A 23462-nucleotide genomic window follows, 5' to 3' on the forward strand; every position below is an offset into this window, starting at 1 on the left:
CACTTTCAAAGTGAGCAGTTTTACAGTTTTCAGATTATATTGAAACTTCTCCAACTCCCCCACTTCTGTGCTGACCAGCCACTTGAAAGCTACTTTGGGTCTGCACAAATTTTAAGCCAGCAGAATTCAAGCTCTGTTAGGATTTACAAAGCTGGAAAGGCTTCTAATATAGGCTCAGAAATGGACTATCTCTGAGGAAATACATGTAGCTGAATTCAAAGAAGTTCATCACCAAGAAGCTGGCCATCAAGTGATGAACTTTTTAGTCACAGAAACTCATAAAACCTGAGCTATAGAAGGGCTATAACCTGTCAGTGAAGACAATGGCAACACTGATTACGATTTTTTGAACTGTCCTGAGAACCTAACCACCATTACACTATTGTTTCTGAAGGAAAATCCATTTTGACTTAAAAAAAGAATTTACGGAATAAAATTCATTCTTAAGCTTGATAGTGTTGCATGTGATGAGTTTGGAACCAGAGAAGGATATGGCATCAATTACTTGCTTAAGTTGAAAGTTTTTATTTTTATTTACTTTTTTATTCCCCTACAGATGCTTTAGGGAGCATAATTGAATCTCCTCTTAGAAAAGGGGTTAATTAGGAACCTTCAGAATGTTAGAGTATTTCAGTTTGTCATGGAAAATCAAATATTAAACAAGCAGTTGAAGAAGATCTTGACATCTGTGCCATCATCATCTAATTAAAGACATGCATTACAATTAGTTTAAAACATTTTTTATAAGGTGAGAAAAATCTTTTTTTTAAATGGAAACAAAGAAGCAATAATATGGAATGTTTTGCTTTATTGGGAGGAGATCAAAGTATGTTCTTATAAGACAAGGTCCCTGACATTGAAACACCTAGGTCAGGGGCAGGGAACCTGCAGCCTTGAGGCCACATGTGGCCCTCTAGGTCCTCAAGTGCAGCCCCTTGATGAAATCCATTCAGTTAGAGGGCCACATTTGAGGATGTAGAGAGCCATATGTGGCCTCGAGGCCACAGGTTCCCCATCCCTGACCTAGAGTCTAGTTAGGAAGATAGAAAACACACTCTTATAAAATTAAAGACGCTTGGTGATAGGGTAAGCAGAGGATTGACTAGATAAAACAGTAAACTCTCACCATGTGCAGCTGGATTATAATTATCAAAAGTAAAAGGAAATAATGTTAGTGGACATCAAATATTAGATCATAGATTTAAGCTAGAAGGGACCCCAGGGCCCATTTGGTTGCACCCTCTTCTTTTGTAGGTGAAGGGACCAAGTGAGGCTTCATGATATTAAGGATTCCGAGTTGAGAGCTAACATCAGCAATGTGATGTAGTGAAGGGCTCTGTATCTGAGGTCAGACAACTTGGGTCTGAATGCCGACTATGCCACTCACTACCTGTGTGACATCTGGCAAGCCACCTAACTTCACTGGGCCTCCAAGTTGAGACACTCCATTGGAAACTCTCTCTTCTCCCCAAATCCTTTAATATCAGCTCTATTCCTCTTTCTCTTTTGCTCCATTCTCAGAGCAAAGGTAGCCCACTTTGCAATGTCAACTCCTCTAATTGTATCCTTAATCTCATCCCTTCCTACCTTTTCTTGGAGTTCACCTCTTTAATCGATTCTTCTGATTTTTTCTCTCTCCTTATCAACTGGCCCCTGCTCTCTTATTTCCAAAGATGTCCAGATCTTCTCTATTCTTTACCACTTCATTTGATATTTGCATCCCCTTAAACTGTTGTTCAACATGTCTTCTGCCTTTTACATTCAAATTCATAAAAGAAGTCTGCAAGTATACCTTAGAGATGTTGAGGGGTCACTTCCAGACCACTGCAATAAACCGAATATTGCAATAAAGTGAATCACACGAATTTTTTGGTTTCCCAGTGTATATAAAAGTGCTGTTTGTGGTGCCCCAAAACAATTACATTAGTAACATCAAAGGTCACTGATCACAGATTACCGTAACATATAGTAATAATGAAAAAGCTTGAAATATTGCAAGAGTTACAAAAATGTGACACAGAGGCATAAGCACATGCTGTTAGACTTGCTTGATGTAGGATTGACACAAATCTTTAATTTGTAAAAAACATAAAGCAAAGCATGATAAAATGAGGTACACCCATAAATTCTTTGCCCCTACTTAATTCTGAACCTCTTGCAATCTGGTTTCTGACATCGCTCAAATGAAACTACTCTCTCCAGGATTACCAATGATCTCTCTTTTTAAAGTGATTACTAATTAGTTTATTACAGAGATTAATCATTCTTGAACATACAAGTTCCAGAGGAGCAATTGGGTTTTAAAATATACACAAATACTTTGTCAAATGAATTTACCCTCACATCCTGATAGACCTAAGCAGTTGAAAAACAAAAGAATAATTAAGAGCAGTTAGCTATTTATTAACTGAGAAACCATATACAAACCCAAAAGTACTGGAGGGAAGGGCTGCTGGAGAAGAGCTGGAAAACAGAACAAAAATATTCATCATTTAATGTGCCAATAGCTACAAGCTATTTAAATATTGACCAGTTAAACTTGCTTAAAATACAAATTGAAGTATAGTTTAATCTTGGTGGTCAAAACATTTACCTAAGACAATAGTAGGGCTATATCTCAAAGAGATCATACAAATGGAAAAGGATCCACCTGTACAAAAATATTTATAACAGCTCTTTTTGTGGTGGCAAAGAATTGGAAATTGAGAGAATGCCCATCAATTGGGGAATGACTGAACAAGTTGTGGTATATGAATGTTATGGAATACTAATATTATGGAAATGATGAATAGGCTGACTTCAGAAAAACCTGGAAAGACTTGTATGGTCTGATACTGAGTGAAGTGAGCAGAACCAAGAGAACATTGCACACAATTACAGCCATGTGGTACTATGACTAATACTGATAAACTTAACCGTTCCCAGCAATACAAGGATCAAAGACATCTCCAAAGATCTCGTGATGGAAAATGCTATCTATATCCAAAGAAAGTACTATGGAGTTTGAATGCAGATCGAAGCATACTATTTGCTATTTTTTTCCCCTTCTGTTGAGTTTTGTTTTCTCTTTCTGGTGGTTCCTCCTATTGGTTCTAATTCTTACTTACAACAGCACTAACATGAAAATAAGTTTAACAGGAATGTGTATGTATAGCCTATATCACATTGTGTGCTGTCTTGGGGAGGGTGGTGGGGAGAAAGGGGAAGAAAAATTTTAAACTCAAAAGCATTTGGAAGTGATTGTTGATGAATCAAAATAAATCAATAAAAAAAATAAAATAAGAAAAATGAGAGAAAAAAAGGCAATAGTAGCTAGCGTTTATGTAGCTGCTTTAAGGTTTGCAAAAGATTTACACATATCATACCATTCAATTTTTACAATAACTTTGTGAGGTAGGTGGTATTATTAACCCTATTTTACAGATAAAGAGACTGATGCTGAAGGCTCAGTTTAGCAAGTTAGCCAAAGTCATATAGCTAATGAGTATCTAAGGCAGGATTTCAACTCAGTGGGTTCTTCAGATAGAATGATTATAGAAACAGCTTGACATTCTTCACATTCAGAAGCCTACCCATGACTTCTCACACTGGAAATACACTCTCCCCCTGTAGACCCTTCCTCTGATTGGCTGGTTCTTCCTAGAGCCTCCATTTTAAGAAAAGCACCCAGGCCAGCCATATCTTCATTCCTCTTTGGGTTCTGCTTTTCACTCTCTGGACTTTCTTTAATATGCCCCATGAAGGTACTTTCTCCCCTTCCCACATCCCCCTTTCACCTTCCTTTTATATATTGTCTTCCTTCATTAGTATGTAAGCTTCTTGAGGTCAAGATCTTTCTGATTATATTTGTATTCCCAATGCTTTAGCCAGTGCTTGGCACATAGTATTTAATAAACACTTTTTGACTTGATATACTTTGCTTTTTAAACTTCTATGAGTTTGAATTTGCTTCCAAAAACAAATTCTCCCATAGGTCATTCATCGTAATTACGCTCTCTCACCCCAAACCAAACAACAGCAACTTCTGCCTTGCATTATCCAGTGAAGTCAATAAGGAACGATTTTAGTCTCACAACTAGTTTATTACTGGAGAGCTGGCTTTTCCCATACATTCTTTGCTAGGAGTCAATGTTGGTGCAAGAAATAGAGAATTTCTATTCATTATACCAAGTATGTCCAATATATAAGCACTATTCTATCAGGTAAACATGTACAGCAGGAGAGAAGAGACATGGGCTCATAGAAAGCAGTTAAATGGAAATGAGAAGGATTTGCCTTTGAGAGTTCCCCCATCTTCATCTGTAGAACTTATCCAAGAATTTCTTCAATTATATACTTCTGAATTCCTTCCTGAAGTATTCTGCTGTACTCTTCTCTCTCATCTTTGTAGATCTCTACAAGGCATTCAAGGGTCATCTGAATTGGGATCACACAACAGAGTAACAGCTGGACAAGAGTAGTTTGGAAATACTGCTGGCAACCACTATGACCATAGATTATCAAGACAAATGTTGTCATTATTGTTAATATTTGGATAGTAAATTTTTGTTGTGAATGCAGCCTTATATGATTTGAAGGGATAATCTGTTGGGGAATAAATTATAAAGAAAAATACTTTATCCTGATAGAGGCTATCATTTGCTCCATTATTGTAGATTGCCTATGGAACATGTCATGTTCTACAGAAGCTGCTGAACGCTGTGCTGAGGGCTTATATGCCCTTCTAGCTTATGTTAAAAAAAAAGATGAGAAAAAGAAGTGGGATTGTTTATTATTTCAATTAGAGATATCAAAGTGAGGTAGCTTGGCAAGTCAATGATTAAGCTGTCACATTTGAGGATGATGATGAGAAATCTGGGAGCTCTACATCACAGTAGAGAGACTACCTTCACATACAAATCATAACTTGTCATTTGAAGGTCTCTTTTCCTTCTTCACAATACCTTTCCTTTCCCAAGATCAGTGCAATCTGCTTGTTACATACCCTATCCTTATTATCATCTACAGAAGTTCAGGTCATTCTCCCCTGGAGGGGCCAGTTCAGCTCCTGATGCCCACTGGTGGCAGCCCAGATGGTAGAAGAAGATGCCATCCTCATAACACCTCTCCTCCTGCTCATGAGTGCGTATGCTGCCACTATAGACCACCATGTAGTTGCCGAGGATGCTGGCCATATGGAAGGCTCTCTCCCAGGGCCCCCTGCTCACCTTCCCAGCCATGCAGGTTTTGACAATGGTCACCAAATGTGATAATTTAACCACTGACTGACCAAACTACCTCAATATGACACCTCTAATTAAATGATAAACCATTCTGATTCATTTCCCCACCTTTTCTACATAAAAATCCTTAAACATTTATTGATATTTATTGTGGCCAAAACTCTAGCACTCAGCATGCCTAGCACATGGTAGATGTTTAATAAATGTGTATTGAAGCTTATCTATTGCTTGTGTGGGGCATATTGGAGACTATAAGACATGTCCTGTCCTCAAGTTGCTTGTAGTTGAGCTTGTGGCTAAAGACTCAAACAGAAGAAACAACTGGAGAACAATGAAGTTTCCCATATCACAAAACTTTATTATTGTCATTCATATTGACCTTCTTGACCTCTTACAGCACCTACACAATATGCACTTTAGCACTTGGTTTTATTTGATCTTAATATTCTCTAATAGTTTTATGTGTGTATGTCAAAATAGAATGTAAGAGTTGGATTTAGATCCTTCTAAATAGGTTGTAAATTCCCTGAGGGCAGAGGACTGTGTTTTTTGAGTCCAAGATATTTCTCTTTTAAAGTCTCTCATATTACCTGGCATATTAGATACCTAGTATATTTGACTCAGTCCATTTTCACTTTCAATGAAACCCAACAGGGGTAGAATATTGCCTTAAAGCACCTTTTCCTGGTACCAGCGTTATCTATCCTCCTTTGCCTTTTGGTTTTTGTCTGTTTCCTTTTCCCTTTCCTCCCTCTAGATTTTATGATCAGTTTTATTTGTCGCACTTGCAAGAATGATGTATGGATCAGTTGTTTTGCTGGTAAGGTTGCCTTGGCAACAAGACAGTTTACACAGATTTCAGACTGAATCTTATTAATAAAAAAGCTGTCCTGCATCCTGTTAAAAGGACTGGTATATGAAGGCAGTGTGATTTTTGACTTGCATTTTCTCTGCTTTTTGACTAGGGTAACGATTAGGCTGCTAATGAGGTGAATACCACTGGACCAAAAGTCTTCTCAGTAGTGGGGGTATAGGGAAGGAAAATGATGGAACGATATCTATACTGGCATAAAACAGTCCTTTGTAGTCAGTGAGGCCAAAAGTGAAAAATGTTCTTTGTTTTTTCCACTAGATGCTCTGTGACTGTATTCCCCAACCAGTTAGCAAAATGCCTAGAAGTAGGCATGTTGGCTCCATGTTGAACACCTGGCATCCATTTAGACCCAGCTAGTATCCATTACCTAATCAGCCTTAGGGCACCAGGGAAGCTGGGCTTGGAAGAAGAAAAGACAGTGCCATGGAATGTTGCCAAAACAGAGCAGGTATGTGGGTCTTGGGAGGGGAAGGAGCTCTGTGCTCTAGGCATTTTCTTTTCTTCTGATTGACTGTAAGTAATGGCAAAATCAAGCACTTATTCTGATTTTGTTTTCCCCTCTTTTTTACACTTTTATTTAGTTTCTTAATGTTTATGCTTCTCTAAGGGAATAGAGAGCAAGGAGTTCTGGAGATGCTTAAATGATATTGGATTGTTATAGTTTTGGCCTTTTCAAAAGTATTTCCCCCCAACTGTGAAGGTCTATTGAATAAATGAGGCAGTGAATCAAGTAGATTTCCTGCTCTTAATTTATTTCTTTCCTTTTTGCAGTTAGCATGTTGTATGTTAAAGCCAAACACTAAATCTCTGAAGTAGGGAGAGCAATTATTCAAGCATTTTTGGAGAGCGTAAGACGTACCAAGCACTGGAACAAAAAGACGAAAAGTGAGATTCTTTCTCCCTCAAGGAGCTTGTATTCTATCAGTGAGCAAATTTACAAATCATAGTATGTTTCATACATTTGTTGTGAAGTATAACAATAAGAAAAGACTTTGAAGCTTGCAAAAAAAAAAGTATAGGAAAATGTTGACTGACCCAGGTGAAATTCAAGTCCACTTTCAACTACTGTTAGTCAGTTGTGGTTTCAAATGAAAGTCAAGTGGATACAGCTTCAGCCTTGGGATCAGGAGGACCTGAGTTCAGGTCTCAGACCCATAACACTTACTAGTTGTGTGTTCTTGGACAAATCACTTAACCCCGATTGCCTCACCAAAAAGAAAAAAAAAGTCAAATCAACAAGTTTTTATTAACTGCCTACTATGTGCCAAGCACTTTGAATAAAAAGAAAATAGTTTGCCTTTGTAGAATATTAAAAACAGGGCCCAAGTGAAAGAATTTTAGCATTTAATGAATAATTTTAGTATTTCATATGTGCATGTTTATTCATGATATGCACATTTTTATGCACAATGATAAGCACATCTTAAACAGCTACTATGTACAAAGTGGAGAGCTAGATCTTGAGGAAGACACAAAATTTTGATGAGACAAGGTCCCTACCCTAATAGAGCTCCCAGTCTGATAGAAAAATAAGGCACCAACACAGATTACAGATTACGAAGCAGTCCACAATAAAGGCATTATGGAGATTTAGAATAAAATACCGTGAGAGATCTAAGGAGAGAATGTTATTGAAAGAATGAACTGAGGAAGTATTCATGGGGGAGCTAGCATTTAAGGTGGGCCTAAAATGATGGGAATGAATTCAACAGACATTTCAGTTCTGCGAAATAGTGTGAACAAAACACAAAGATGGGAGAGTGGAGGGTACCTTCTGCAGACTGATTGGACTAACTTGTTTTAAACATGAGTATATGGAGGGGAGTAATTTGAGGTAAGATGTGCAATGTAAGCTGATACCAGATAGGTGGACTTTTGTTGCCAAGCCAAGAAAATGGAAGTTTACTTGATAATGCAATAGAAAACAATCAGCAGTTTAAAGGTTATTTCCTATATAGAGTTTTTCCTGATCACCTGTCATTGTTTTCCCCTCTTGGAGAATCAAGAAAGAGTCTCTGAACATTTTTGACCAGAGTGGTGACTTGATTACATACATCTATGCATAAGGAAAATTAATCAAACAGCAGTATGAAGACTAGATTGGAAAGAATGGAGGCAGAAAGACCCAGGAGGAGAATTTTGTGGTAGTCTAGGCCGGTATTAATGAGGTTTTGCACGAGAGTAAGGACAGTGAGAATGGGAAGGTGATGATCACGTGAGAGAAATTGGCGGTGGAATCAACAGCATTTCCAGATGGAGAAATGAGGGAAAGGAAGGAGTAAAAGACCATACTGAGGCATTTTTCACTGGTGACTAGATAAGTTGTGAAGCTACTTAAAAAAACTAGAAGGATGAACAAGTTTAGGGGGAAAGATGATAGATTTGGTTTTAGACGTGTGTTTGAAATGGCAGTGAGACATTCACTCTCTTGACTCACATAGCTACCGCTCTAATTTAGGTCCTTATTACCTCCCACTTGAACTATTGAGTGGCAGCCTAATTGGTCTCTGCATCGAGGCCCCACTTCAATCCATTTTCCACACAGCTGTCAAAGTGAATTCCTCCAACCTAGATCTGACTTTGTCTCTACTCAACAGACTCTAGTGGCTCCTATTTCTTCGAAGATAAAATAAAACTCTTCTGTTTGGCTTTAAAAACACTTCACAATTACTCTGAATCTATTTTTTTAGCCTTCATATGTAATTAATCCCCTTCCTGAACACAGTGGCCCAGGCAAACTGGCCTTTTCTACTTGTCACACAAAGTACTCCATGTCTTATCTCTCTGTTTTTGTACTGGCCATCCCCCATACCTGGATTGTGTTACCTCCTCCTCTATACTTCTGAGAATCTCACCTCCTTCAGGATTCAGCTTAAAGGCCACTTTATACAGGAAATCTTACCCTGACCGCTAGTGTCATCCATCTCTAATTACCTTAACTGCCTTGTATTCATTTGTTGTTTATTCCAAATATGTTTATATATGTATGTATTTTCTTCCTCTTACAGAATGTAAGCTATTTTAGGGCAAGAATCTTCTCCTCCCCTCCCCTCTCTTCTCTTCTCCTCTTTCCTCCACTCTTCTTTTCTTCTTCTCCTCTCCTCTCATTCTGTTTTCATCTTTATACCCCCTCCCCTACAAACTGCCTGTCACATATTAGGCCCTAAATACCTTCTTTTTGATTAACCCATTCATTAGGTAGATTAGGGAGCCACATGCATAGAAGTCATAGTTGAAGCTGAATTATTTCTTGCTTTTAATAGGCATAAATGAGGTCACCAGGAGAAAGAATATATGGGAAAAAGTAAAGAAGAAACAATGGATTATAGACTGAGAGCTGAAAGACCGTAGCCATGGAGTCCAAGGCCAAGGGGAGTTTTCTCTTTGTCTTCGATGAAGGGACGAGAAGAAGTAAAAATCAGGGAGTGAGGGGTAGGAGGAGTAGTCACGGAAGTGAGAGGAAAATCAAGAAATTGTGTAATCGTTGAAGCTAAGGGAATGAGGAATAGCCAGTAAGAAGGAGTGGAAACAGTGTCCATTATTTCAGAATGTTCATAGAAGATGAAGGCTGAAAAAAGTCAATTGGATTTTATTGGTAACCATTAAGAAAACAGTTAAAGAGAAGTCTAGGGGTGGGAGGAGAAAAGATGTGAAATAGATGTGGGAAATACAACAGAGAGTGGATAAGAATTGAAAAGGATGATTAAGCAGCCATAAAGGTCAAGTATGAGCTTGAATTTGTTGTTTGTGAAATTTTCTCTATATTGTGATTTTTTTTTTTGGTGATGGCCAGCAAATCTGGGGTAGGAATTAAGCCATTAGATGGCAAATGTACTAAGAGAAGAAAATTTGGGGATCAGAAACAGCAGAAGATCAGGGAGGCATGGGATTCTAAGGTAAAAGATAGTAAAACATTAAATTGTTAGACCATGTAGTCAAGGTTAGTTATGGACTCAAGTAAAACCATGTGATGGAAATGGTCAGAAACAATAGAATTGGGTCAAGAGACTAAAGGTCCCACTAAAGAGTGGGAAGGTAGGAGGGATTTTTGTTAATTATGGGTTAGACTTGATCATTTTGATGATTTTTTTCTTCTCTTCTTCCTCTTTCTCTTTTTAAAAAATTCTTTGATATAGGGGTTTGTCTCTCTTGGATTGGGGAGGGTAAAGGCTGCAGGGGGAAATATAGATGATGAACTAACAAAAGCTATCAGTAAAATCTGTTAACATAATTATACATAAAATAGTTGCAAAAATAATAATAGCTAACATTTATATAGTACATCAAGGTTTGCAAAATGCTTTATAAATATATCTTTTGAGCCTTACAATAATAACCCTGGAAGATAGATGCTATTTTTCACATTTTACAAATGATAAACTGAGGCAGACAGAGATTAAGTGTGTTACTCAGGGTCACATAGCTAGTAAGTGTCTGAAGCTATATCTGAACTCCGGTCTTCATGACACCAAGTTCAGTGCTATATTTATTATGCCTCACAGCTGCCTAAATACAAAGTCATCTTGGGGAATAGGCACTAATATGAAGGGGCATTGAGAAAGACTTCATTTAGGAGTTATTATTTGAGCTGACGATTCTTAAATTTTCTATCTTTAATTCTTTTAATCTCATATGCAGTTCCATATTTGCAGCTGTTGACTGAAAATGTCCACTAAGATGTCTAAATGTCACCTCAAATTCAATGTGTCCCAGATGAATTTATCATGTTAATCTCTACTGTCCGTTTCCTCAAATTCTACTTCCAAGTGACTGAATATTTCTGCAGAAAATTGTTAAATCATGCTGACTGAGAGAGACCACTATAAATTTTTCCTATTGAATGTTGATTGAGTCCCTCATGCTATGTGCTTATTCTTTCATTAAATCTTTATCCACACTCCCTGCATGAGCTGTTGCAAATCACTTTTTCAAATCTTCTCTCCTCAAAGACTCATCTCTACTGCCTTCTTCCATTTCAACAGAAAACTTTACTAATTTTTCTCTCTCTGACATAGATGCCTTCAAGCCTACCTCTAAACATCTCTTTTGTTACTCACCTTCTCTACAGTCTTAGTGGCTCTCCTACCTACCAAGGATATATCTTCTGCCTGTGCCCTGAATCTCATTCCCTCCTGTTTCCCCTGGAACCTGGGCTTTATCTAATGATCTAATCTCATTCCTGAAGCTTTACTCTCTCTTTTACTAATGCCTTCTACTCTACCTACAACTATACTCAGATCTCCCCAGTCTAAAATAGAAGCTTTTTCTTGACCTTCTGACTTACTTAATCTGTCATTCTATTCCTCTCTTTCCCTTTGCTTCTAAACTTGTAAGAAGAGAAGTCAGTACATACTTAGCTTACCCTCTTTTCCATCCATACCAGTTCTCAATCCCTTACTATCTGAAATAAATTCTAATCACTTGACTAAAATGACTTTTCCCAAGATCACTAATGCCTTTCTAACCACCCAATCCAATGACACCTTTTTAGTCCTCGTCATACCTAACTGCTCTGTAGCATTTAATAGTGTTGAACATCCATTGCTTCTTGATCACCTCACCTTTGGCTTCCATGACATTGAGTTCTCCTGTATCTCTCTGATCACTTCTCCATCTTCTTTATCTTAGACTCTTCTCTTGCCTTCATCTCACCAATCTGAGCCAGTAGCCAAAACTGTTGATTCCTTCTTCAAAATAGTTTGCATACCTCTCCTCTCCACTTCAGATACTATCACCACCCTCATTTAAGCTGCTCATCTCTTCTCTCCTCACCTTGTAATAGGCTTCATGACTCAAGTTTCACCTTTCTGCAAACCATTTTTTACACAGATGCATATGTAATCTTTGTAATGTACTTCTCTGTTCATGCTGTTTTATTGATTAGCTATCTTCCTCCAGCTTGATGGCCAGGGGTAACAGCACAGTAAGTTACACCTAGCTTTGTCAGCACTAAGGCTAGGGAATGAATGGTACTGTCCACAAATGGGCTGTTGGGCCATTTCATTATGAGGGTTTGGGGGTGACATAGAGGGAGGATGATTAAGTTGTAGGATGAGTGGTGACTTGTGCTTATGGTGATTAGGTTAGCTGCCATCACTGAGCCTTTGACTAAGGTAGCTCAGACCTAGGTATGTTGCCAGGGAAAAAGAACAGACTTGTTACCTTGTTAGAAATTTGTGGGAGGCTTTTCAGCTTTGTATATGGTTTTGTGTGTATCTTCTCTTATATGAACACATGGAAAGGCAGTCAAGGAACTATGCATTGTGTCTGCATTTACCTCTTAGGCTACTGTGTGTCAGAGCTAAGATTGTCACCTCCTAACTGATTGGGGGGCACGAGTGGTGGTAATGAGGTTAATGTTATGCTCCACATGGTCCATGATGACAATGCTTTCTTGAGATTGCTTAGGGTGAATCTTTGACCTAGCCGCTTTAAAGATTCTGCACTGTCAGCTTTTGAACATATTTGAGAACTCCAGCCATAATGATACAACGAGAATCAAAGGTACTATTTATTCTTATGCTTGGTGGCAGAGATTGTTTATAGGCTCAAGGATCAGCTACATGAGTTGGCAGAAACTGGGAAGGTAGCATCACAGCAAGTCTGAGCACATTCACGTCATGATGGACGTATCACATCCTTCTTTGCAATCAGTACTACATCACTGCCCATCATCAAGGGAAAAATATCGGTCTTTCTTGATCAGTGTAATGCAGCAATTAAGGTGTAATCAGAGTAGTAGCTCATCTTTGTGTGGCCCTTTGAGATTTTAGCATCCTATCTGATCTTCACAAGAACCCTGGAAGTAAGGTCCTACAGATGTTATTATACAGTTAAGTCACCTAACCTCTCTGGGGCAGTATTTTATCTGCCAAAATACTGAGTTGGATTAGATGTTTCCAAGATCTCTTCCCTTAGAGATAACTGGTGTCCCATTGGATGAAAAGCTGGGCCTGGAGTCAGGAAGAACTGAGTTTAAATCTGGTGTCAGAATTTGCTAGTTGTATGACCTTCGTAAAGTCACTTAACCTCTCTTTGCCTCAGTTTCTGCAACTATAAAATGGGGATAATAATAGGGCCTACCTTTCAGGGTTGTTGTAAGGATCAATGAAATAATTAAAAAAAAAACACTTAGCACTGTGCCTGACATATAGTAGGCATTATATAAATGCTTTTTGTTTGTCTGTCTCTCTCTCTTTTGCTCTCCCAACTCAAAAGCTGTATGATTTTATGCTTCCAAATGTGAAGCAGAAAATCCTTCTTTATGGAAATTTCCAGCGACTTAGGTAACAACCAGGAGTTGAATTCTTGAATGCTTAGGTTTGTTCTGTGAGACCAATCACCATATGAATTTAAAGAAAGCAGGAAAAAAACCCTTCAGAGACAGAATGATAAATCTGATGAGTGACTGACCAGATTCTTATGGTAACTGCTTATTTGAATATCAGTGCACACAAGTTTGTATCTTTAAGCTTTTGAATGCCAACTTGAAAAAGTCGGTAAGAGTCAGGGCCTATCTGTCTTAGAGAACTTTTTGCTTCTTGAAATGCCAAGACCAAGAAATGACTAGACCATCTGTTTCCTGACTGTAACAGCAGTGACAACAAGTTCTCTACTGGAAAGGCTGACCATATGGCCAGAGTCCCTACTTGGTCTCAGATGATGTATTCATTTCTAAAGTGCATCTCTCTGTCTGTCTGTCTGTCTGACTTTTTGCCTCTGTCTTTCTCTGTCTTTTCTCTCTGTCTCTGTCTCTGTCTCTCTCATTAATTTGCACCCACTGGGCTTTTGGGTTGGGTTTAGAAAGCCAGACTCTCTCCCTTTCTCTTACCGTATGCCATGTGCCTTGCTGATGGGGAAGCACTAAGCTGTCTTTCCCAGGCATAGGGACTGTTATCTGGGGAGATGAGAAATGGACTGCAATGCAGAATAAATGTTTTTCATGGGAACCAGGCATTGAATGAACTGAGTTGAAAGCAGGAATAGAGCCAAAAATCTTGTTTTCTGTTTGACCCCTTGTTTTGTTTTTCTGAGCTGTATTTATGTTTGCTAAGGCTATGATAAACAGCCCTTTTCACTGAGCAAATGCTTGAAATAGTTTCATTCCTAATACAAATCTGCCTCCCCCATTAGATTTTTCAGCAGAGGATCAACTGTTATTAATCCTGGTGCTTTGCAGTTTTCTAGCAAATTTAGTCAGAGTTATAAAGGAGTGCTTACTCCTGTTATGATATGGTTTCCTTGCTATGCATAGCTAAATTTCATTGGTTTCCCTAGCTTATTATACAAATAACAAGAGTGGAAGGCATATTTTCAGTTTTGTGGAGCTCATTATTTCCTATAGAATATTCCATACAATTTCATTACTTACCCTGCAGTTTAGAGGGGGGAGGGGTAGAAATAGCAGCTGAAACCATTTAATGCTTTAAAATTTGGTGGTAGTGGTTTTATTCACAGGGTGCAAGAGAATGAACCAAATACTAAGAATGAACCAAGTCACAGTCAGGATCTCCTTCCAGTGTTTCTAACCTAGGTAGGTAAAAGTGAAATAAGGTTTTCTTAATTTTTTAATTTTCTGAAATTAAATGTACAGGTTGGTGAGGAATATTCACTTATTATGACAAATGAATATTATATTATTTGGCAGACCCCTTGATGTGAAAATTTTCCAAATATTTTCATAGACATTTTTGGGGGGATCTGTTTTGTTTTAAAATCATTTTATTGATATCTTGTGTTTTTATATCACCTGCATTTCACAAAATCCTCCCCCCCAAGAGCCATCCTAGAACACAGAATAAAGAAAAAGATTTAGAAAACTTAACTAAGTTATTGAAAAACTCTGCATTATCTGCAGTGTTTCATGACTGTAGCATTGCTCCTCCACCTCCACAAAGAATTAGGGTGAGGTGCCTTCTTATTTCTCTTCTTTGTGGCCAAACTTTGTCATTACAATTTTATAGCATTGTTTTTTTGTCATTTTATTATTGTTCTTTTCATTTGCCTCCTTGTCAGTCATTTGCATATATTATTTTCACATCACTTTGCATCGATTCATATAAATGTCTTCCCATTTCTTATATATAATTTGTTTCTTAGAGCACAGTATTCTGTTCCATCCATTTATCACAACTTGCTTAGCCATTCTCCAGTTGATGAACATCTGCATTGCTTCCAGTTCTTCGCTATTGCAAGAAGTGTAAATCTACACATATCTTGGCACATATGGGGCCTTCCTTTTTTTGTTATTACTTCAGATATTAGCCTGGTAGGGGAAGCTCTAGGTCAAAGCGTATGGACACTTTAACCACTTTCTTTGCCTAATTCCAAATTGCCTTTCAGAGTTGTTGGACCACTTTAATAGACTCTTAAGAGTATGGAGGGATATTGGAGGTCATCTACTCATAGGCTCATACATAGATTTAGAGCAGGAGGGCCATCTGGTTCGTTCCCCTCATTTTACAGTTGAGGAACCTGAAGTTTAATGAGGTTCAGTGGCAATGGTCATCCAGGTGGTAAGTGACAGAGGTAAGATTTGACTCCATGGCTAGTGCCTTCCTCACTGTACCGCACTGTCAATAAACTTCCAGTGATAAGGAACTAACAAAGTCAAACATTTTTAGGCAGCTTAAGTAAAAGGAAGTCCTTCCTTTTTTTTGAGTCAACATCTTTCTTTTCTTCCTACTTTTCCGAGTAGAATTCTGCTCAAAAGCAAGATGGAGTGGAAGTAAAAGCCTTTGTGGAAACTGGATGTTCACAAAAGAAACTGTACCAACAAAGAGATAGAGATTCCAATTGATGCTCAAGTGTTCATTGGGCTTAATGTCATTCAAGTGAGCTTAAAAAGCCTTCAACATTGTCTACTGTAGCTGCCATCCATCAGCATTCCTCACCTCCTTTCCCCCCTCTTTTCTCTAGGCTGATTCTCTAAGTGAATTAGCTCTGTTCCTCCTTCTTGAAGTCAGTGGAGAAAACTATGTTCATTTGGTTGTTTCAAACATTTTTAGAGTGTGTATTTCTCAAATCCAAACTGACCGAGGTTTTGAGTAAAAGGAGTTGCTATATTTAAAAAGGCTCTGTCCACGTCTCATTCAAGGGCATGCTCCTTACCAGCATGGCAGGAAGAGCAACTGGATTTTAATCATGCCTGGCTTCACAGTCTGCTCATTAGAGGCCCTCTTGTAACAGACAGTCTGCTTTATGTGAAGACTGCTCTGTGGCAGATAAAGCAGGTCAGAGGGGAGAATATTTTCAAGTCATTGTCAAGTTGTTTATGCCTGCAAAGGACAACTACACAGAGATCCTGTCACAATACAGTGAACTTTTTAAAGATAAAACTTTTTATGGGAGAATATTTGAAAGTAGCTTCTCCAACCCTAGGGTCTAGGGCAGGAGTGGAAAATCTCTGACCTGTCTTTGCTTCCTTTTTGAAGGTTCAAGGCAAACACAATATACATTGTTCGGGGAGGCCTTTACTGGGTTGGCTCAAATCATAGAGTAACTAGGGTTATCTACTCATTTCAACTCAAAGAACATTTATTACAGGACTTCTTAATGTAAAGCATTGTTGTGCTGTGCAAAGATTAAAAATTGCCTAGTTCCAGTCCTCAGGGAGTTTCCAATCTAGGAGGGAGAAAACAATTGTACATAAAGAAGGGTAATACAACATAGGACTATGATAATGCGTAATAAAATTTTAAAGTACAATCAGTGAATGGGGAAATAGGCCAAAAGTTCCAGGAATAGATCTCTCTTAGGGGAAAGGGACCCAGGGGAAAATGTCAGAAAATTCTAGGAAAAACTTCGGAGGTTTTCTATTTCTAGCTAGAAAAACTAGATTTTTTTTTATCTGAGTGAAGAAAACAAAAGATTAAATTTCTAGCCTTAGTCTGCCATCCAACTTTATTCATATTTATGTTTATACTACTTTATTTTTAACTATCATGGCTTTACCAAGTGTTTTCTAGTTACCTTGTTATTTATTTTTTCAAAAATATTTTCTTAAATCTGAGATCAAACTAACACTTGTAAAATATCTGTTATTTCACTCAGCTTATGAAGTGCTCTCTTCTCTGGTCATGTGAAATTTTGAGGCAAGATTTTATTTCATACCCACCTGATCTGATTATTCTTCTTTTATGTACCTCAGCTGCTGCTAAGCGATAGAGCCTGTAAGGGTTGATGGGGATCAATTTCAGGTCGTGGTGGGCTAGAGCTGTTCTGTCAGCCCTGTTAGGTAAAGGATGAGTGATAGTAGCATCTTTGGATCATAAACTTAGCCTAGAAGGGGCTAGAGGTCATTTAGTTCAACCCCCTTTTAATCTCAGTAATTGGCCATATTAAGCCCTTAAATGCTTGTTGAATTGAATTAACTTGAAGAAATTAATACCCAAGGAGGTTAAATGGCTAAATCTTCTGATTCCAGATCCACCTAATTAGGATGCCTCCTAGTAAGGAAAAGTGTGTTAAAGGTGGAAGATTTTGACCTTTTTCTCTACCTTCTTTGCCTTCTCTCTTCCTATAGCCACCCCACTTCCCTTTATTTCCTTCAACCCAATTTTGTTTTTTTTCCTTTCTCCTTTTTTCCCCCCTCTCATCTCTTTCTATATGTAGTAATACCTAGATTATTCCATGATTTCCTTAGTAGAGATACTCTCATCAACATCACTCTTGTGGTATAAAACATCCATACCTCCTTATCCTGTAAATTATTACCTGTCTTTTTGGTAAATCCTCCACTGAGAAATGCCTTAATGGGATAGAGACCTTCTCTGCAGCAGTGCTTAGTATTTTCTGGGAGTTTATCAAATGAGTTTTCTATCTGTTATCTTTTACTCTCACTGCATGATAGACATACCTCCCTTTTCAGTCATATCTGTCCCTGCAAATGTATTTCATACCACTTTTTGATCAAGAGACATCCATAGTAATATGTTTTGTGTACTCTCATGTACTATGTATCTTTTTTTTTTTTTTTAGGCAATTGGGGTTAAGTGACTTGCCCAAGGCCACACAGCTAGTAAGTGTCAAGTGTTTGGTCTGAGGCTGGATTTGAACTTGGGTCCCCCTGACTTCAGGGTGGGTGCTCTATGCACTGCACCACTTAGCTGCCCCTTACTATGTATCTTTCTATACATCCACTACATTCATTACCCTTTGAATCATTTGAAATTAAGATTTTTCTGAGACTTTGGTGTCTGATGATTTACAGAGAGAATATTGGCATTAAAGAGATGAACTCTAATGGCATTAAGGACCTAAGGATGACTAAAAATGCTGCAGAATTCCCTAAATATGACCCAGACCAATCTCTTTCTTCTTCATAATGTGAGGTAGTGATAGGTAAGGACGTCTTAGTAACTTTTTTAAAAGGCATAATTCCAAGCTGTTTTCCAGAATGGCTGGATCAATCACAGCTTCACCAGCAATGTATTAATTTGCCTATACGATTAGTTATTTGAGTTGTCTTTCATATAATCGTTGACAACACACTTCTCCTTTAGAAAATAACCTGTTTATATCCTTGGATTCCTTACACATTGGGAAATGCCTTTTCTTATTATATATTTGCATGAATTTGTTTATCTTGCATATTAGACCTTTTTCAGAGATATTTGCTGCAGATCTTTTTTTTTTTTCCCCAATGAACAATTTCTCTTCTTATTCTATGGTATTGACTTTGGTTATATTCAAATGGATCTGTGATCTCATTAATTTGGAACTTCCCTTAAAGAACAAACATTTGGGATTTAGGTGATTAGTTGAATATCATATCTCTTTCTCATTCTTTCTTTTTAGACTTTGACCAATTCTGATCTTTTTCCTTTTTTTCTAGAGTGTTCCAATTATATAAAGACAGCTGATTCAGGGACAACACATTAACAGCAAGATTTTTTGTCAGCTAAAATATAACCTATTACATTTTTAGTTATGTTACTTGGTTTTTGCCATGTGCTGTGCTAATTAGTTAATTTCTTTAAAAAAAAGTGTACATGATACAGAGGTACGAGACTTCTTTATAATCTACAATTCTTTGGCTTTTCTCATTTCTTTTTTTGTTCCTTGAACCGTGCTATCCTATGTATTTCTTGCCATCCTCACCTTTTCCTACATTTGCATTGAAGTCAATGTGTAGCATAGTATATATTGCTTAAATTTGTATATTTTTATTGAGTTCTTCATAGAATTCCTCTACCTTTTCCTCCTCAGCAACTGATGTGTGTTCAAAAACTTCAATTATTTTCATGGTTGTCTTTTTTCAAATACTTATCAGAATGAGATGACTAAATATCACCAAATACAAAATGATATTTCTTGTTGCTTTTGGATATATGATAAAAACAACTCCATTCTTTGATTCTCTATGATGTACCTGTGATCTATCCTTCCATACAATTTTTTTTCTCCTTTCTCATTTCCTGTACAGTGAGAATTTCAAGACTGATATGATATACTTTCCCTATTAGTATGCGCACTCTATTGGACATCAGATAAGAAGCTCACATTTAGAGTACTGAGAGTCAAATTGAAGTTTATAGGTGATCTAAAAACCATATGATTGTTAGCCCATTTTGCCCTCTTTCCTTTTTTTCTGTCATTGCAGAAGAAAGAGCATTTTGTTCATGCAAAAGCTTTCAAAATTTTGGATGATTGAAATATATTTTACTGTACATTATGGTAATTTTTATCTTTTGTTTAATTAAGAATTCTCCTCCACCCATAGTTATGCAAATTGCTTTTCCTATTTTCCTATTTTTTTTTGATGATGAGACCTAATTAGATCCCATATCCATTAAATGTTTATTGTATATGGTATGAGATGTTGTACCTTCTGTCTAGCAAACTTCCTTTTAGCTTTCCCAAGAGTTCTTGTTGAATAGGGAGTCCTAGCTGTAACTGAGATTGTTGAACACTAGGCTGCTCTGTTCAATTGTTTCTGAGTCTTGTTTAGAGAGGTTACTTTTTCTCCTGACATCAACATACATACATATATATATATATACACACACATATATATATACATATATATATATATATATATACACACATATATATCACAAAACATAAACTAGGGCACAAAGGATTGTTATGTATTTCAAACATAAATATTTTTACAGGAATTATTGAATTACACAAGAAGCTCTGGCTGAGACAAGACATCAAAGGCACATATATTGGTTAAGATCAGTAAGATTGTCTGAAACCATGTGTCAGAGAAAATTCTCTTGGGATAAGAAAATGAAGATTTGAAATTACTTCCAAGAGTAAGTACAATATTCCCATGGATATCTACCACTCAAGAAACTAACATTTTATATTACATATTTATTTTTAGAAGGTGAAACTTCTGGTGGTGATTGCTATTTGTCTCTGAAAGATTCAATAATCACTGGAAATTTCTTCTGTCCTACAGTCACAAAAATTTCATTTTGGTTTGTTACTGTTGTAGCTTTTCAAAGTACCTCATGCTACATGTGCCTGACTTTTGGGTTTGGAATCACAGAGTCACAGAATTTTAGATGCTGAAAGGGACCTTAGAAGTCATCAAACCCCACGTGCTTACTTAAAGATGAGGAAACAGTCCAAGAGAGGTGAAATGACTTGTTAATAGATGACTTTGGGAGAGCAAAAATCTAATCCCAGGTCTTCTGACTCTCATTCCATTCTCTTTCCCTCCATGGAGAGCCCAGACTCAGGAAAAGTCAGCTTGCTGTTGCTTCTAAGTTCAGGTGTATTTAATTATATGTAACATATGCATATCTGAAAAGATCTCTGTAATCAAAGCATTTAAATTCATTGGGAGAGCTGATTATTAAAATAACAATAAATTCCCCCTTCCCATCATAGCAACATTTATTATAGAATCATGAGATACAGAGCTCAAAGGGACCTTAAAGATCATCTAGTCAAACTTTCTTAGGATCGATGTAATAGGAAGTTTATGGAAGACCTTCTACTCAATTTGATGAGTTCCTCCAGCCCTCTTTGTGAGATTTCAGGGTGCAGACTTTTTATCCACAAATATAGGTGAGCACTTCCTATCAGTTCTATGTGAACTGAGTCTTGCTGAGAGGCATGCACTCTGGTGCCTCATTAAGATGGGTTATCAATGGGCAACCAAATGGGTTACCCATGATGGGAAGACGGCTGAGCACTGGGCTGGAGTAACAGATGCCTGTTGGAATCTGTTTGCTTCTGTAGACTGTAAGAATAAGGCTCTCTCTTTTGAAACCTTCTACCTTGGCATTCTTTTTGAGCACTTTCTTTTCTTTGGAATTATAGGAAAGAAGGGTGAGGATTTCTTCTTCCTTGCAATCCCACCCCCTAGTAGCAATGGTGGCCCATGGCAGAAGCACATGGCAAGAGGAGAAACATGCTTGCCTAGGTAAGACTGAAACTGGATCTTGAGTCACTGACTGCCTTCTTTATCCTTTCTTTTTCATTTTATAAGCACAAGTTAGTGACCAGCAATCTTGAAAATGGATATTTCCACTCTTGGAAATTACTATATGGATCGAAGTTTCTTGAGTTCAAGTATTGGGCATCAAATGACCAGAAGAAAAAGGTTCACTGATGCCATGCTTCTGCTTTTGGCCACTATTACCACTGGAATGTTGGAGTACAGAATTTTTCTGTGTCATCCCAACAAGTAACCATGTTGCATGCCTCTCAACAAGATTCAAGTCAAGTCAATAAGCATTTATTAAGTGCTTACCATATGCCAGACACTGTGCTAAGTTCTGGGAACACAAATATAAGCCAAAAGAAAGATAATTCCAGCTCTGAGATAGAGAAATACTAGAATAGGGATGGGAGATAAAGTTACCTAATTTGGGAGCATGGAAAGTCTGAAGAGTCAAGGGTGAGCGCAGCCTGGAGAGGAATGAAGACCTGGCTGGCCTGGGTGATTTCCCCAAAATATAGGCTCTAGGAGGAACCACGCGAACCTGAGGAGAAAACTGCAGGGAAGAGATGATGAGAAGTCTAAGGGTGAACTGAGCTTCTAGATTTTCTGTGGTGTAGTAGAGAAAATCTGGAGAGTCAGGAGTACAAGCTGGAGAGAAGGTTAAGTGTGTGTGTCCACATTCATGGGAAGTACTACTTTCTTGGTGAAGATTTCCTACCCTATAATCTCATAAAGTGCTTTGGGAAGACTCATCAAATTGAACATGAGTTATTTCGATCAACATCCATATTACATGTAGATGAGGAAACAGACCTGGACAAATATAGTGACTTAATTGAGGACACAGTGAATGACAACTCTAATATTCAGAGCTAAATTTTCTGAATCCAAGTTCAATGGTCTTTCCATTTCTTCTTGTAAAGAGGGTAATTCTTTTATTCATTCAATAATGACCCAAGTATAACTATTTTGCAAATTACATTTTCCTATATTGGATTTGCAAAAAATAGGATATACTTGCAGGACCCAGCTTTATCACATTGTTTTAGGTTGCCTTGCTACATATCTTTATAATATTTCTAAAGTCTGAGATGCTTGCAATTGCCTCACTTCTGCTTTGTAGTTAGGGAGTATTCTGATGTCCCCCATTACCTCACATGTTTGCCTAATGTAGCTGTTTTGTAACAAACATTTCATAAATGCTTGTAGGTGGGCTATATTCCAAGGAAGAGCTTGGATTTGATCTAGGGCTAGGTAGGTTAGGTAGCTAAGCTGCCTTGGATACAATATTCAGGGAGACCGGCACAGGAGTTACTTTTCAACATGCTTGCTTCAACAAATCTAGGATCTCTCCATTTTTTTTAACAGCATACTACTTCAACTGACACGGTTTACAAGTATAGTAGATGGTCTTTGAGTTGTCGGGGCCAAAAAGTAAGTTTATCACTCTGATGCCAACCGTCGTGAGTCTTTTCAGATGTAGCTAACTTAGTCCTCAGATGAAGGCAGCCAATTATAGGCCTGGACCCCAAACCTTCCAGCTTGTTAGAACATGCTAGAGCTTGCTTTCCACAGGTGTAGCCTTACTATTTGGGATCATTTCCATGCTGTGTCAAGGCCTGGGATTAGGACTTAAAAAAGATAAATGCCCATGTTTTTCATGCCAGCACATTTCATTGTCTGTGTTTCATAGGCTTTTTTGGTGGTTGTTGTTCTGTTTATTAGTTTTGGATGACGTCACACATATTCCAGCGAAGGCTTGAAGGCTCTGGGGAAGAATAACACTTGGAGGCTTGATTTTCAAATGTGTGCAGGGCTGAGTATAACTTCTGTGGTTCTACTTAGTGTGGGGCATCGGTTTATATAAGTCTTCCCAGGCTTCTTGGAATTCCTCAGATTTAGCACTTTTATAATTTAGTAATATTTTATTATGGAAGGAGGAGAACAGAACACCTACTAC

At 37.7% G+C, this 23462-nt stretch overlaps 1 long non-coding RNA gene across 1 annotated transcript in view; it reads left to right on the plus strand.

Moving 5' to 3' along the window:
* The window catches only part of LOC110223250 (uncharacterized), a 133852-nt gene that overhangs the window by 13907 nt on the left and 96483 nt on the right, over positions 1-23462 (plus strand). Inside the window, exons 2-3 of the long non-coding RNA XR_002328635.2 lie at positions 6355-6544; positions 20214-20360. This is a non-coding gene — a long non-coding RNA (uncharacterized LOC110223250). The remainder of the gene's footprint in view (positions 1-6354; positions 6545-20213; positions 20361-23462) is intronic.

The sequence above is a fragment of the Phascolarctos cinereus genome, unplaced genomic scaffold (genome assembly GCF_003287225.1).
Source record: "Phascolarctos cinereus isolate Bilbo 61053 unplaced genomic scaffold, phaCin_HiC Scaffold_4;HRSCAF=312, whole genome shotgun sequence".
In the NCBI taxonomy this organism is placed as follows: Eukaryota; Metazoa; Chordata; class Mammalia; order Diprotodontia; family Phascolarctidae; genus Phascolarctos; species Phascolarctos cinereus.